The 11,480-nt window shown below is 47.0% G+C and overlaps 23 non-coding genes and 1 pseudogene across 23 annotated transcripts; all 24 read right to left on the reverse strand.

Annotated features, from left to right (window-relative positions):
- Nucleotides 1–66, reverse strand: LOC124853103 (annotated as a pseudogene).
- Nucleotides 67–244: 178 nt separating this feature from the next.
- LOC124853304 lies at nucleotides 245–356 on the reverse strand. The gene has a single exon (XR_007033647.1). It is a non-coding gene; the product is annotated as a U5 spliceosomal RNA (small nuclear RNA).
- Nucleotides 357–847: 491 nt separating this feature from the next.
- On the reverse strand, nucleotides 848–1,037 carry LOC124854385. The gene has a single exon (XR_007034629.1). It is a non-coding gene; the product is annotated as a U2 spliceosomal RNA (small nuclear RNA).
- A 177-nt stretch (nucleotides 1,038–1,214) lies between these two features.
- Nucleotides 1,215–1,326, reverse strand: LOC124853324. The gene has a single exon (XR_007033667.1). It is a non-coding gene; the product is annotated as a U5 spliceosomal RNA (small nuclear RNA).
- A 499-nt stretch (nucleotides 1,327–1,825) lies between these two features.
- LOC124852746 lies at nucleotides 1,826–2,016 on the reverse strand. The gene has a single exon (XR_007033169.1). It is a non-coding gene; the product is annotated as a U2 spliceosomal RNA (small nuclear RNA).
- A 176-nt stretch (nucleotides 2,017–2,192) lies between these two features.
- On the reverse strand, nucleotides 2,193–2,306 carry LOC124853381. The gene has a single exon (XR_007033724.1). It is a non-coding gene; the product is annotated as a U5 spliceosomal RNA (small nuclear RNA).
- A 494-nt stretch (nucleotides 2,307–2,800) lies between these two features.
- On the reverse strand, nucleotides 2,801–2,991 carry LOC124853254. The gene has a single exon (XR_007033597.1). It is a non-coding gene; the product is annotated as a U2 spliceosomal RNA (small nuclear RNA).
- A 180-nt stretch (nucleotides 2,992–3,171) lies between these two features.
- Nucleotides 3,172–3,284, reverse strand: LOC124853545. The gene has a single exon (XR_007033887.1). It is a non-coding gene; the product is annotated as a U5 spliceosomal RNA (small nuclear RNA).
- Nucleotides 3,285–3,781: 497 nt separating this feature from the next.
- On the reverse strand, nucleotides 3,782–3,974 carry LOC124854309. The gene has a single exon (XR_007034553.1). It is a non-coding gene; the product is annotated as a U2 spliceosomal RNA (small nuclear RNA).
- A 176-nt stretch (nucleotides 3,975–4,150) lies between these two features.
- On the reverse strand, nucleotides 4,151–4,262 carry LOC124853305. Its single transcript, XR_007033648.1, has one exon. It is a non-coding gene; the product is annotated as a U5 spliceosomal RNA (small nuclear RNA).
- A 493-nt stretch (nucleotides 4,263–4,755) lies between these two features.
- On the reverse strand, nucleotides 4,756–4,943 carry LOC124854218. The gene has a single exon (XR_007034464.1). It is a non-coding gene; the product is annotated as a U2 spliceosomal RNA (small nuclear RNA).
- Nucleotides 4,944–5,120: 177 nt separating this feature from the next.
- Nucleotides 5,121–5,231, reverse strand: LOC124853551. The gene has a single exon (XR_007033893.1). It is a non-coding gene; the product is annotated as a U5 spliceosomal RNA (small nuclear RNA).
- Nucleotides 5,232–5,725: 494 nt separating this feature from the next.
- On the reverse strand, nucleotides 5,726–5,913 carry LOC124854316. The gene has a single exon (XR_007034560.1). It is a non-coding gene; the product is annotated as a U2 spliceosomal RNA (small nuclear RNA).
- A 174-nt stretch (nucleotides 5,914–6,087) lies between these two features.
- Nucleotides 6,088–6,199, reverse strand: LOC124853450. The gene has a single exon (XR_007033793.1). It is a non-coding gene; the product is annotated as a U5 spliceosomal RNA (small nuclear RNA).
- A 495-nt stretch (nucleotides 6,200–6,694) lies between these two features.
- Nucleotides 6,695–6,886, reverse strand: LOC124853265. Its single transcript, XR_007033608.1, has one exon. It is a non-coding gene; the product is annotated as a U2 spliceosomal RNA (small nuclear RNA).
- A 178-nt stretch (nucleotides 6,887–7,064) lies between these two features.
- LOC124853277 lies at nucleotides 7,065–7,173 on the reverse strand. The gene has a single exon (XR_007033620.1). It is a non-coding gene; the product is annotated as a U5 spliceosomal RNA (small nuclear RNA).
- Nucleotides 7,174–7,668: 495 nt separating this feature from the next.
- On the reverse strand, nucleotides 7,669–7,856 carry LOC124854179. Its single transcript, XR_007034427.1, has one exon. It is a non-coding gene; the product is annotated as a U2 spliceosomal RNA (small nuclear RNA).
- A 178-nt stretch (nucleotides 7,857–8,034) lies between these two features.
- LOC124853306 lies at nucleotides 8,035–8,146 on the reverse strand. Its single transcript, XR_007033649.1, has one exon. It is a non-coding gene; the product is annotated as a U5 spliceosomal RNA (small nuclear RNA).
- Nucleotides 8,147–8,643: 497 nt separating this feature from the next.
- LOC124854039 lies at nucleotides 8,644–8,833 on the reverse strand. The gene has a single exon (XR_007034313.1). It is a non-coding gene; the product is annotated as a U2 spliceosomal RNA (small nuclear RNA).
- A 181-nt stretch (nucleotides 8,834–9,014) lies between these two features.
- On the reverse strand, nucleotides 9,015–9,126 carry LOC124853448. Its single transcript, XR_007033791.1, has one exon. It is a non-coding gene; the product is annotated as a U5 spliceosomal RNA (small nuclear RNA).
- Nucleotides 9,127–9,623: 497 nt separating this feature from the next.
- On the reverse strand, nucleotides 9,624–9,814 carry LOC124852757. Its single transcript, XR_007033180.1, has one exon. It is a non-coding gene; the product is annotated as a U2 spliceosomal RNA (small nuclear RNA).
- A 177-nt stretch (nucleotides 9,815–9,991) lies between these two features.
- Nucleotides 9,992–10,103, reverse strand: LOC124853307. The gene has a single exon (XR_007033650.1). It is a non-coding gene; the product is annotated as a U5 spliceosomal RNA (small nuclear RNA).
- Nucleotides 10,104–10,599: 496 nt separating this feature from the next.
- On the reverse strand, nucleotides 10,600–10,791 carry LOC124852979. The gene has a single exon (XR_007033393.1). It is a non-coding gene; the product is annotated as a U2 spliceosomal RNA (small nuclear RNA).
- A 179-nt stretch (nucleotides 10,792–10,970) lies between these two features.
- LOC124853225 lies at nucleotides 10,971–11,083 on the reverse strand. The gene has a single exon (XR_007033568.1). It is a non-coding gene; the product is annotated as a U5 spliceosomal RNA (small nuclear RNA).
- Nucleotides 11,084–11,480: the final 397 nt, after the last annotated feature.

Below are 11,480 nucleotides of genomic sequence, written 5' to 3' on the forward strand. Positions count from 1 at the left end.
TATCAGATATTAAACTGATAAGAACAGATACTACACTTGATCTTAGCCAAAAGGCCGAGAAGCTGATAAGCCCCAAGTGTTGATGTCCACGCCAAGCTCTTGGCACAAATCTCACTTGTTGTGGTACCCGTCAGAGGGTGTGCATAACAATGGCTGCTGCTTATCACCTCCGCCCAAGCTCTCCTTTGTGGCGCTTGATTTCTGACCTAGACAGCTCTTTGACTTTTCACAATTTCATAAGGCTCAGCCATACAGCAAAGCCTGCCAAAATATATTCAACTCATGTTTGTTCCTCTCCACGGAAGTCTTTAGTAAAAGGCGAAAGACTTGTGCGTTATGAAGAGAAACCAGAGTCAGCATGGCCCTCTGTTGAGAGCAGCAGAGGAGCCTCTCGGTCACAGTCACCACCTTCACGGTAGGCCCTCTTGCTTTCCGCATGTCAGATCCCAGTATGCAACATTCCCAACCCGCCCCATCTGCCAACCAAAATTATACACGCTTTTATTACCTCCTGCCCTGACTACTGTGATTGGCTTTAAGCCTGCCTAAGCAATACATCCCTGAACCACTTACATTCGCTCCAAAATGCTGACTCTGGTTTCTCACCAAGTCTCCCAGAAGGTCTTGAGGAAAGCAAGTTTCCATTCTCTGACAAACGCTTCTAACTCAATTTGGAATCCAGTTCAAGCTCATTGTGACCCCATGGTCACGCCACTAAGCAGTGAGCCATCAGAGCGGTTTCCACACTTGTGTGTGCCAGGCCGTTACCTCAGTTTCATTGAGCCAGTGTAGAATTCACTTTTGATACGCGACAATTGTTTGAGTGTTTGGTTTTCACAAGGTAAGAACAGAGTGCACTGCTCCCAGCGGCACTGCAATGCTAGGTCGATGGTGGAGAGAAAGGAGCAAGCTCCAAATTTCTGCCCTCATGCCAAAAACCTGCTTAATATGTAGTCCTCATATAGAGGACATATCAGATATTAAACTGATAAGAACAGATACTACACTTGATCTTAGCCAAAAGGCCGAGAAGCATAAGCCCCAAGTGTTGGATGTCCACGCCAAGCTCTTGGCACAAATCTCACTTGTTGTGGTACCCGTTCGTAGGTGTGCATAACAATGGCTGCTGCTTATCACCTCCGCCATAAGCTCTCCTTTGTGGCGCTTGATTTCTGACCTAGACAGCTCTTTGACTTTTCACAATTCATAAGGCTCAGCCATACAGCAAAGCCTGCCAAAAATATATTCAACTCATGTTTGTTCCTCTCCACGGAAGTCTTTAGTAAAAGGCGAAAGACTTGTGCGTATGAAGAGAAACCAGAGTCAGCATGGCCCTCTGTTGGAGAGCAGCAGAGGAGCCTCTCGGTCACAGTCACCACCTTCACGGTAGGCCTCTCTTTGCTTTCCGCATGTCAGATCCCAGTATGCAACATTCCCAACCCGCCCCCATCTGCCAACCAAAATTATACACGTCTTTATTACCTCCTGCCCTGACTACTGTGATTGGCTTTTAAGCCTGCCTAAGCAAAACATCCCTGAACCACTTACATTCGGCTCCAAAATGCTGACTCTGGTTTCTCACCAAGTCTCCCAGAAGGTCTTGAGTGAAAGCAAGTTTCCATTCTTGACAAACGCTTCTAACTCAATTTGGAATCCAGTTCAAGCTCATTGTGACTCCTGCATGGTCACGCACTAAGCAGTGAGCCATCAGAGCGGTTTCACACACTTGTGTGTGCCAGGCCGTACCTCACTTTCATTGAGCCAGTGTAGAATTCACTTTGATACGCGACAATTGTTTGAGTGTTTGGTTTTCTACAAGGTAAGAACAGAGTGCACCGCTCCCAGCGGCACTGCAATGCTAGGTCGATGCGTGGAGAGAAAGGAGCAAGCTCCAAATTTCTGCCCTCATGCCAAAAATCTGCTTAATATGTAGTCCTCATATAGAGGACATATCAGATATTAAACTGATAAGAACAGATACTACACTTGATCTTAGCCAAAAGGCCGAGAAGCGATAAGCCCCAAGTGTTGGATGTCCACGCCAAGCTTTGGCACAAATCTCACTTGTTGTGGTACCCTGCTCGTAGGTGTGCATAACAATGGCTGCTGCTTATCACCTCCGCCCAAGCTCTCCTTGTGGCGCTTGATTTCTGACCTAGACAGCTCTTTGACTTTTCACATTTCATAAGGCTCAGCCATACAGCAAAGCCTGCCAAAAATATATTCAACTCATGTTTGTTCCTCTCCACGGAAGTCTTTAGTAAAAGGCGAAAGACTTGGTGCGTTATGAAGAGAAACCAGAGTCAGCATGGCCCTCTGTTGGAGAGCAGCAGAGGAGCCTCTCGGTCACAGTCACCACCTTCACGGTAGGCCTCCTTGCTTTCCGCATGTCAGATCCCAGTATGCAACATTCCCAACCCGCCCCATCTGCCAACCAAAATTATACACGCCTTTATTACCTCCTGCCCTGACTACTGTGATTGGCTTTAAGCCTGCCTAAGCAATACATCCCTGAACCACTTACATTCGCTCCAAAATGCTGACTCTGGTTCTCACCAAGTCTCCCAGAAGGTCTTGAGGAAAGCAAGTTTCCATTCTTGACAAACGCTTCTAACTCAATTTGAATCCAGTTCAAGCTCATTGTGACCTCTGCATGGTCACGCTACTAAGCAGTGAGCCATCAGAGCGGTTTCACACACTTGTGTGTGCCAGGCTGCTACCTCAGTTTCATTGAGCCAGTGTAGAATTCACTTTTGATACGCGACAATTGTTTGAGTGTTTGGTTTTCTACAAGGTAAGAACAGAGTGCACCGCTCCCAGCGGCACTGCAATGCTAGGTCGATGCGTGGAGAGAAAGGAGCAAGCTCCAAATTTCTGCCCTCATGCCAAAAATCTGCTTAATATGTAGTCCTCATATAGAGGACATATCAGATATTAAACTGATAAGAACAGATACTACACTTGATCTTAGCCAAAAGGCCGAGAAGCCATAAGCCCCAAGTGTTGGATGTCCACGCCAAGCTCTTGGCACAAATCTCACTTGTTGTGGTACCCCGCTCGTAGGTGTGCATAACAATGGCTGCTGCTTATCACCTCCGCCCAAGCTCTCCTTTGTGGCGCTTTGATTTCTGACCTAGACAGCTCTTTGACTTTTCACAATTTCATAAGGCTCAGCCATACAGCAAAGCCTGCCAAAATATATTCAACTCATGTTTGTTCCTTCTCCACGGAAGTCTTTAGTAAAAGGCGAAAGACTTGTGCAAGATGAAGAGAAACCAGAGTCAGCATGGCCTCTGTTGGAGAGCAGCAGAGGAGCCTCTCGGTCACAGTCACCACCTTCACGGTAGGCCTCTCTTTGCTTTCCGCATGTCAGATCCCAGTATGCAACATTCCCAACCCGCCCCCATCTGCCAACCAAAATTATACACGCCTTTATTACCTCCTGCCCTGACTACTGTGATTGGCTTTAAGCCTGCCTAAGCAATACATCCCTGAACCACTTACATTCGCTCCAAAATGCTGACTCTGGTTTCTCACCAAGTCTCCCAGAAGGTCTTGAGTGAAAGCAAGTTTCCATTCTGACAAACGCTTCTAACTCAATTTGAATCCAGTTCAAGCTCATTGTGACCCCGTGCATGGTCACGCCACAAAGCAGTGAGCCATCAGAGCGGTTTCACACACTTGTGTGTGCCAGGCCGTTACCTCACTTTCATTGAGCCAGTGTAGAATTCACTTTGATACGCGACAATTGTTTGAGTGTTTGGTTTTCTACAAGGTAAGAACAGAGTGCACCGTTCCCAGCGGCACTGCAATGCTAGGTCGATGCGTGGAGAGAAAGGAGCAAGCCCAAATTTCTGCCCCTCATGCCAAAAAATCTGCTTAATATGTAGTCCTCATATAGAGGACATATCAGATATTAAACTGATAAGAACAGATACTACACTTGATCTTAGCCAAAAGGCCGAGAGCGATAAGCCCCAAGTGTTGGATGTCCACGCCAAGCTCTTGGCACAAATCTCACTTGTTGTGGTACCCTGCTCGTAGGTGTGCATAACAATGGCTGCTGCTTATCACCTCCGCCTAAGGCTCTCCTTTGTGGCGCTTTGATTTCTGACCTAGACAGCTCTTTGACTTTTCACACCATAAGGCTCAGCCATACAGCAAAGCCTGCCAAAATATATTCAACTCATGTTTGTTCCTCTCCACGGAAGTCTTTAGTAAAAGGCGAAAGACTTGTGCGTTATGAAGAGAAACCAGAGTCAGCATGGCCCTCTGTTGGAGAGCAGCAGAGGAGCCTCTCGGTCACAGTCACCACCTTCACGGTAGGCCTCTTTGCTTTCCGCATGTCAGATCCCAGTATGCAACATTCCCAACCCGCCCCCATCTGCCAACCAAAATTATACACGTCTTTATTACCTCCTGCCCTGACTACTGTGATTGGCTTTTAAGCCTGCCTAAGCAATACATCCCTGAACCACTTACATTCGCTCCAAAATGCTGACTCTGTTTCTCACCAAGTCTCCCAGAAGGTCTTGAGGAAAGCAAGTTTCCATTCTTGACAAACGCTTCTAACTCAATTTGGAATCCAGTTCAAGCTCATTGTGACCCCCGCATGGTCACGCCACTAAGCAGTGAGCCATCAGAGCGGTTTACACACTTGTGTGTGCCAGGCCGTCACCTCACTTTCATTGAGCCAGTGTAGAATTCACTTTGATGCGACAATTGTTTGAGTGTTTGGTTTTCTACAAGGTAAGAACAGAGTGCACCGTTCCCAGCGGCACTGCAATGCTAGGTCGATGCGTGGAGAGAGGAGCAAGCTCCAAATTTCTGCCCTCATGCCAAAATCTGCTTAATATGTAGTCCTCATATAGAGGACATATCAGATATTAAACTGATAAGAACAGATACTACACTTGATCTTAGCCAAAAGGCCGAGAAGCGATAAGCCCCAAGTGTTGGATGTCCACGCCAAGCTCTTGGCACAAATCTCACTTGTTGTGGTACCCGTTCGTAGGTGTGCATAACAATGGCTGCTGCTTATCACCTCCGCCAAGCTCTCCTTTGTGGCGCTTGATTTCTGACCTAGACAGCTCTTTGACTTTTCACAATTTCATAAGGCTCAGCCATACAGCAAAGCCTGCCAAAATATATTCAACTCATGTTTGTTCCTCTCCACGGAAGTCTTTAGTAAAAGGCGAAAGACTTGGCGTTATGAAGAGAAACCAGAGTCAGCATGGCCTCTGTTGAGAGCAGCAGAGAGCCTCTCGGTCACAGTCACCACCTTCACGGTAGGCCTCCTTTGCTTTCCGCATGTCAGATCCCAGTATGCAACATTCCCAACCCGCCCCCATCTGCCAACCAAAATTATACACGTCTTTATTACCTCCTGCCCTGACTACTGTGATTGGCTTTAAGCCTGCCTAAGCAATACATCCCTGAACCACTTACATTCGCCTCCAAAATGCTGACTCTGGTTTCTCACCAAGTCTCCCAGAAGGTCTTGAGTGAAAGCAAGTTTCCATTCTTGACAAACGCTCTAACTCAATTTGGAATCCAGTTCAAGCTCATTGTGACTCCCGTGCATGGTCACTGCTAAGCAGTGAGCCATCAGAGCGGTTTCACACTTGTGTGTGCCAGGCCGTTACCTCACTTTCATTGAGCCAGTGTAGAATTCACTTTTGATACGCGACAATTGTTTGAGTGTTTGGTTTTCTACAAGGTAAGAACAGAGTGCACCGCCTCAGCGGCACTGCAATGCTAGGTCGATGCGTGAGAGAAAGGAGCAAGCTCCAAATTTCTGCCCTCATGCCAAAATCTGCTTAATATGTAGTCCTCATATAGAGGACATATCAGATATTAAACTGATAAGAACAGATACTACACTTGATCTTAGCCAAAAGGCCGAGAAGCGATAAGCCCCAAGTGTTGATGTCCACGCCAAGCTCTTGGCACAAATCTCACTTGTTGTGGTACCCTGTCAGAGGTGTGCATAACAATGGCTGCTGCTTATCACCTCCGCCTAAGCTCTCCTTTGTGGCGCTTGATTTCTGACCTAGACAGCTCTTTGACTTTCACACTTACAAGGCTCAGCCATACAGCAAAGCCTGCCAAAAATATATTCAACTCATGTTTGTTCCTTCCACGGAAGTCTTTAGTAAAAGGCGAAAGACTTGTGCGTTATGAAGAGAAACCAGAGTCAGCATGGCCCTCTGTTGGAGAGCAGCAGAGGAGCCTCTCGGTCACAGTCACCACCTTCACGGTAGGCCTCTCTTTGCTTTCCGCATGTCAGATCCCAGTATGCAACATTCCCTAACCCGCCCCATCTGCCAACCAAAATTATACACGCCTTATTACCTCCTGCCCTGACTACTGTGATTGGCTTTAAGCCTGCCTAAGCAATACATCCCTGAACCACTTACATTCGCCTCAAAATGCTGACTCTGGTTTCTCACCAAGTCTCCCAGAAGGTCTTGAGGAAAGCAAGTTTCCATTCTTGACAAACGCTTCTAACTCAATTTGGAATCCAGTTCAAGCTCATTGTGACCCCGTGCATGGTCACGCCAAAGCAGTGAGCCATCAGAGCGGTTTCACACTTGTGTGTGCCAGGCCGCTACCTCAGTTTCATTGAGCCAGTGTAGAATTCACTTTTGATACGCGACAATTGTTTGAGTGTTTGGTTTTCTACAAGGTAAGAACAGAGTGCACCGCTCCCAGCGGCACTGCAATGCTAGGTCGATGCGTGGAGAGAAAGGAGCAAGCTCCAAATTTCTGCCCCTCATACCAAAAATCTGCTTAATATGTAGTCCCCATATAGAGGACATATCAGATATTAAACTGATAAGAACAGATACTACACTTGATCTTAGCCAAAAGGCCGAGAAGCGATAAGCCCCAAGTGTTGGATGTCCACGCTAAGCTCTTGGCACAAATCTCACTTGTTGTGGTACCCGCTCGTAGGTGTGTGCTAACAATGGCTGCTGCTTATCACCTCCGCCCAAGCTCTCCTTTGTGGCGCTTGATTTCTGACCTAGACAGCTCTTTGACTTTTCACATTTCATAAGGCTCAGCCATACAGCAAAGCCTGCCAAAAATTCAACTCATGTTTGTTCCTCTCCACGGAAGTCTTTAGTAAAAGGCGAAAGACTTGTGCGTTATGAAGAGAAACCAGAGTCAGCATGGCCCTCTGTTGGAGAGCAGCAGAGGAGCCTCTCGGTCACAGTCACCACCTTCACGGTAGGCCTCTTGCTTTCCGCATGTCAGATCCCAGTATGCAACATTCCCAACCCGCCCCCATCTGCCAACCAAAATTATACACGCCTTTATTACCTCCTGCCCTGACTACTGTGATTGGCTTTAAGCCTGCCTACAATACATCCCTGAACCACTTACATTCGCTCCAAAATGCTGACTCTGGTTTCTCACCAAGTCTCCCAGAAGGTCTTGAGTGAAAGCAAGTTTCCATTCTTGACAAACGCTTCTAACTCAATTTGGAATCCAGTTCAAGCTCATTGTGACCCCGTGCATGGTCACGACACTAAGCAGTGAGCCATCAGAGCGGTTTCACACACTTGTGTGTGCCAGGCCATATCCTCACTTTCATTGAGCCAGTGTAGAATTCACTTTGATACGCGACAATTGTTTGAGTGTTTGGTTTTCTACAAGGTAAGAACAGAGTGCACCGTTCCCAGCGGCACTGCAATGCTAGGTCGATGCGTGGAGAAAGGAGCAAGCTCCAAATTTCTGCCCTCATGCCAAAATCTGCTTAATATGTAGTCCTCATATAGAGGACATATCAGATATTAAACTGATAAGAACAGATACTACACTTGATCTTAGCCAAAAGGCCGAGAAGCGATAAGCCCAAGTGTTGGATGTCCACGCTAAGCTCTTGGCACAAATCTCACTTGTTGTGGTACCCTGCTCGTAGGTGTGCATAACAATGGCTGCTGCTTATCACCTCCGCCCATGCTCTCCTTTGTGGCGCTTGATTTCTGACCTAGACAGCTCTTTGACTTTTCACAATTTCATAAGGCTCAGCCATACAGCAAAGCCTGCCAAAATATATTCAACTCATGTTTGTTCCTCTCCACGGAAGTCTTTAGTAAAAGGCGAAAGACTTGTGCGTTATGAAGAGAAACCAGAGTCAGCATGGCCCTCTGTTGAGAGCAGCAGAGGAGCCTCTCGGTCACAGTCACCACCTTCACGGTAGGCTCTCTTTGCTTTCCGCATGTCAGATCCCAGTATGCAACATTCCCAACCCGCCCCATCTGCCAACCAAAATTATACACGCCTTTATTACCTCCTGCCCTGACTACTGTGATTGGCTTTTAAGCCTGCCTAAGCAATACATCCCTGAACCACTTACATTCGCTCCAAAATGCTGACTCTGGTTTCTCACCAAGTCTCCCAGAAGGTCTTGAGTGAAAGCAAGTTTCCATTCTTGACAAACGCTTCTAACTCAATTTGGAATCCAGTTCAAGCTCATTGTGACCCCTGCATGGTCACGCCACAAAGCAGTGAGCCATCAGGAGCGGTTTCACACACTTGTGTGTGCCAGGCCATACTTCACACTTTCATTGAGCCAGTGAGAATTCACTTTTGATACGCGACAATTGTTTGAGTGTTTGGTTTTCAAAGGTAAGAACAGAGTGCACCGTTCCCAGCGGCACTGCAATGCTAGGTCGATGCGTGGAGAGAAAGGAGCAAGCTCCAAATTTCTGCCCTCATGCCAAAATCTGCTTAATATGTAGTCCTCATATAGAGGACATATCAGATATTAAACTGATAAGAACAGATACTACACTTGATCTTAGCCAAAAGGCCGAGAAGCGATAAGCCCCAAGTGTTGATGTCCACGCCAAGCTCTTGGCACAAATCTCACTTGTTGTGGTACCCTGGCTCGTAGGTGTGTGCATAACAATGGCTGCTGCTTATCACCTCCGCCCAAGCTCTCCTTTGTGGCGCTTGATTTCTGACCTAGACAGCTCTTTGACTTTTCACAATTTCATAAGGCTCAGCCATACAGCAAAGCCTGCCAAAAATATATTCAACTCATGTTTGTTCCTCTCCACGGAAGTCTTTAGTAAAAGCGAAAGACTTGTGCGTTATGAAGAGAAACCAGAGTCAGCATGGCCTCTGTTGGAGAGCAGCAGAGGAGCCTCTCGGTCACAGTCACCACCTTCACGGTAGGCCTCTCTTTGCTTTCCGCATGTCAGATCCCAGTATGCAACATTCCCAACCCGCCCCATCTGCCAACCAAAATTATACACGTCTTTATTACCTCCTGCCCTGACTACTGTGATTGGCTTTAAGCCTGCTTAAGCAATACATCCCTGAACCACTTACATTCGCTCCAAAATGCTGACTCTGGTTTCTCACCAAGTCTCCCAGAAGGTCTTGAGTGAAAGCAATTTCATTCTTGACAAACGCTTCTAACTCAATTTGGAATCCAGTTCAAGCTCATTGTGAACCCGTGCATGGTCACGTCACTAAGCAGTGAGCCATCAGAGCGGTTTCACACACTTGTGTGTGCCAGGCCGTTACCTCAGTTTCATTGAGCCAGTGTAGAATTCACTTTTGATACGCGACAATTGTTTGAGTGTTTGGTTTTCTACAAGGTAAGAACAGAGTGCACCGCTCCCAGCGGCACTGCAATGCTAGGTCGATGCGTGGAGAGAAAGGAGCAAGCTCCAAATTTCTGCCCTCATGCCAAAAATCTGCTTAATATGTAGTCCTCATATAGAGGACATATCAGATATTAAACTGATAAGAACAGATACTACACTTGATCTTAGCCAAAAGGCCGAGAAGCGATAAGCCCCAAGTGTTGATGTCCACGCCAAGCTCTGGCACAAATCTCACTTGTTGTGGTACCCCGCTCGTAGGTGTGCATAACAATGGCTGCTGCTTATCACCTCCGCCCAAGCTCTCCTTTGTGGCGCTTGATTTCTGACCTAGACAGCTCTTTGACTTTTCACACTTTCATAAGGCTCAGCCATACAGCAAAGCCTGCCAAAATATATTCAACTCATGTTTGTTCCTCTCCACGGAAGTCTTTAGTAAAAGGCGAAAGACTTGTGCGTTATGAAGAGAAACCAGAGTCAGCATGGCCCTCTGTTGGAGAGCAGCAGAGGAGCCTCGGTCACAGTCACCACCTTCACGGTAGGCTCTCTTGCTTTCCGCATGTCAGATCCCAGTATGCAACATTCCCAACCCGCCCCCATCTGCCAACCAAAATTATACACGTCTTTATTACCTCCTGCCCTGACTACTGTGATTGGCTTTTAAGCCTGCCTAAGCAATACATCCCTGAACCACTTACATTCGCTCCAAAATGCTGACTCTGGTTTCTCACCAAGTCTCCCAGAAGGTCTTGAGTGAAAGCAAGTTTCCATTCTTGACAAACGCTTCTAACTCAATTTGGAATCCAGTTCAAGCTCATTGTGACCCCGTGCATGGTCACGTCACTAAGCAGTGAGCCATCAGAGCGGTTTCACACACTTGTGGGTGCCAGGCCGTTACTTACCTCCATTGAGCCAGTGTAGAATTCACTTTGATACGCGACAATTGTTTGAGTGTTTGGTTTTCTACAAGGTAAGAACAGAGTGCACCGTTCCCAGCGGCACTGCAATGCTAGGTCGATGCGTGGAGAGAAAGGAGCAAGCTCCAAATTTCTGCCCCTCATGCCAAAAATCTGCTTAATATGTAGTCCTCATATAGAGGACATATCAGATATTAAACTGATAAGAACAGATACTACACTTGATCTTAGCCAAAAGGCCGAGAAGCGATAAGCCCCAAGTGTTGGATGTCCACGCCAAGCTCTTGGCACAAATCTCACTTGTTGTGGTACCCCGTTCGTAGGTGTGCATAACAATGGCTGCTGCTTATCACCTCCGCCCAAGCTCTCCTTTGTGGCGCTTGATTTCTGACCTAGACAGCTCTTTGACTTTTCACAATTTCATAAGGCTCAGCCATACAGCAAAGCCTGCCAAAAATATATTCAACTCATGTTTGTTCCTCTCCACGGAAGTCTTTAGTAAAAGGCGAAAGACTTGTGCGTTATGAAGAGAAACCAGAGTCAGCATGGCCCTCTGTTGGAGAGCAGCAGAGGAGCCTCTCGGTCACAGTCACCACCTTCACGGTAGGCCTCTCTTTGCTTTCCGCATGTCAGATCCCAGTATGCAACATTCCCAACCCGCCCCCATCTGCCAACCAAAATTATACACGTCTTTATTACCTCCTGCCCTGACTACTGTGATTGGCTTTTAAGCCTGCCTAAGCAATACATCCCTGAACCACTTACATTCGCTCCAAAATGCTGACTCTGGTTTCTCACCAAGTCTCCCAGAAGGTCTTGAGTGAAAGCAAGTTTCCATTCTTGACAAACGCTTCTAACTCAATTTGAATCCAGTTCAAGCTCATTGTGACCCTGCATGGTCACGTCACTAAGCAGTGAGCCATCAGAGCGGTTTCACACA

This window comes from Hippoglossus stenolepis, chromosome 10, assembly GCF_022539355.2.
Source record: "Hippoglossus stenolepis isolate QCI-W04-F060 chromosome 10, HSTE1.2, whole genome shotgun sequence".
Classification (NCBI taxonomy): Eukaryota; Metazoa; Chordata; class Actinopteri; order Pleuronectiformes; family Pleuronectidae; genus Hippoglossus; species Hippoglossus stenolepis.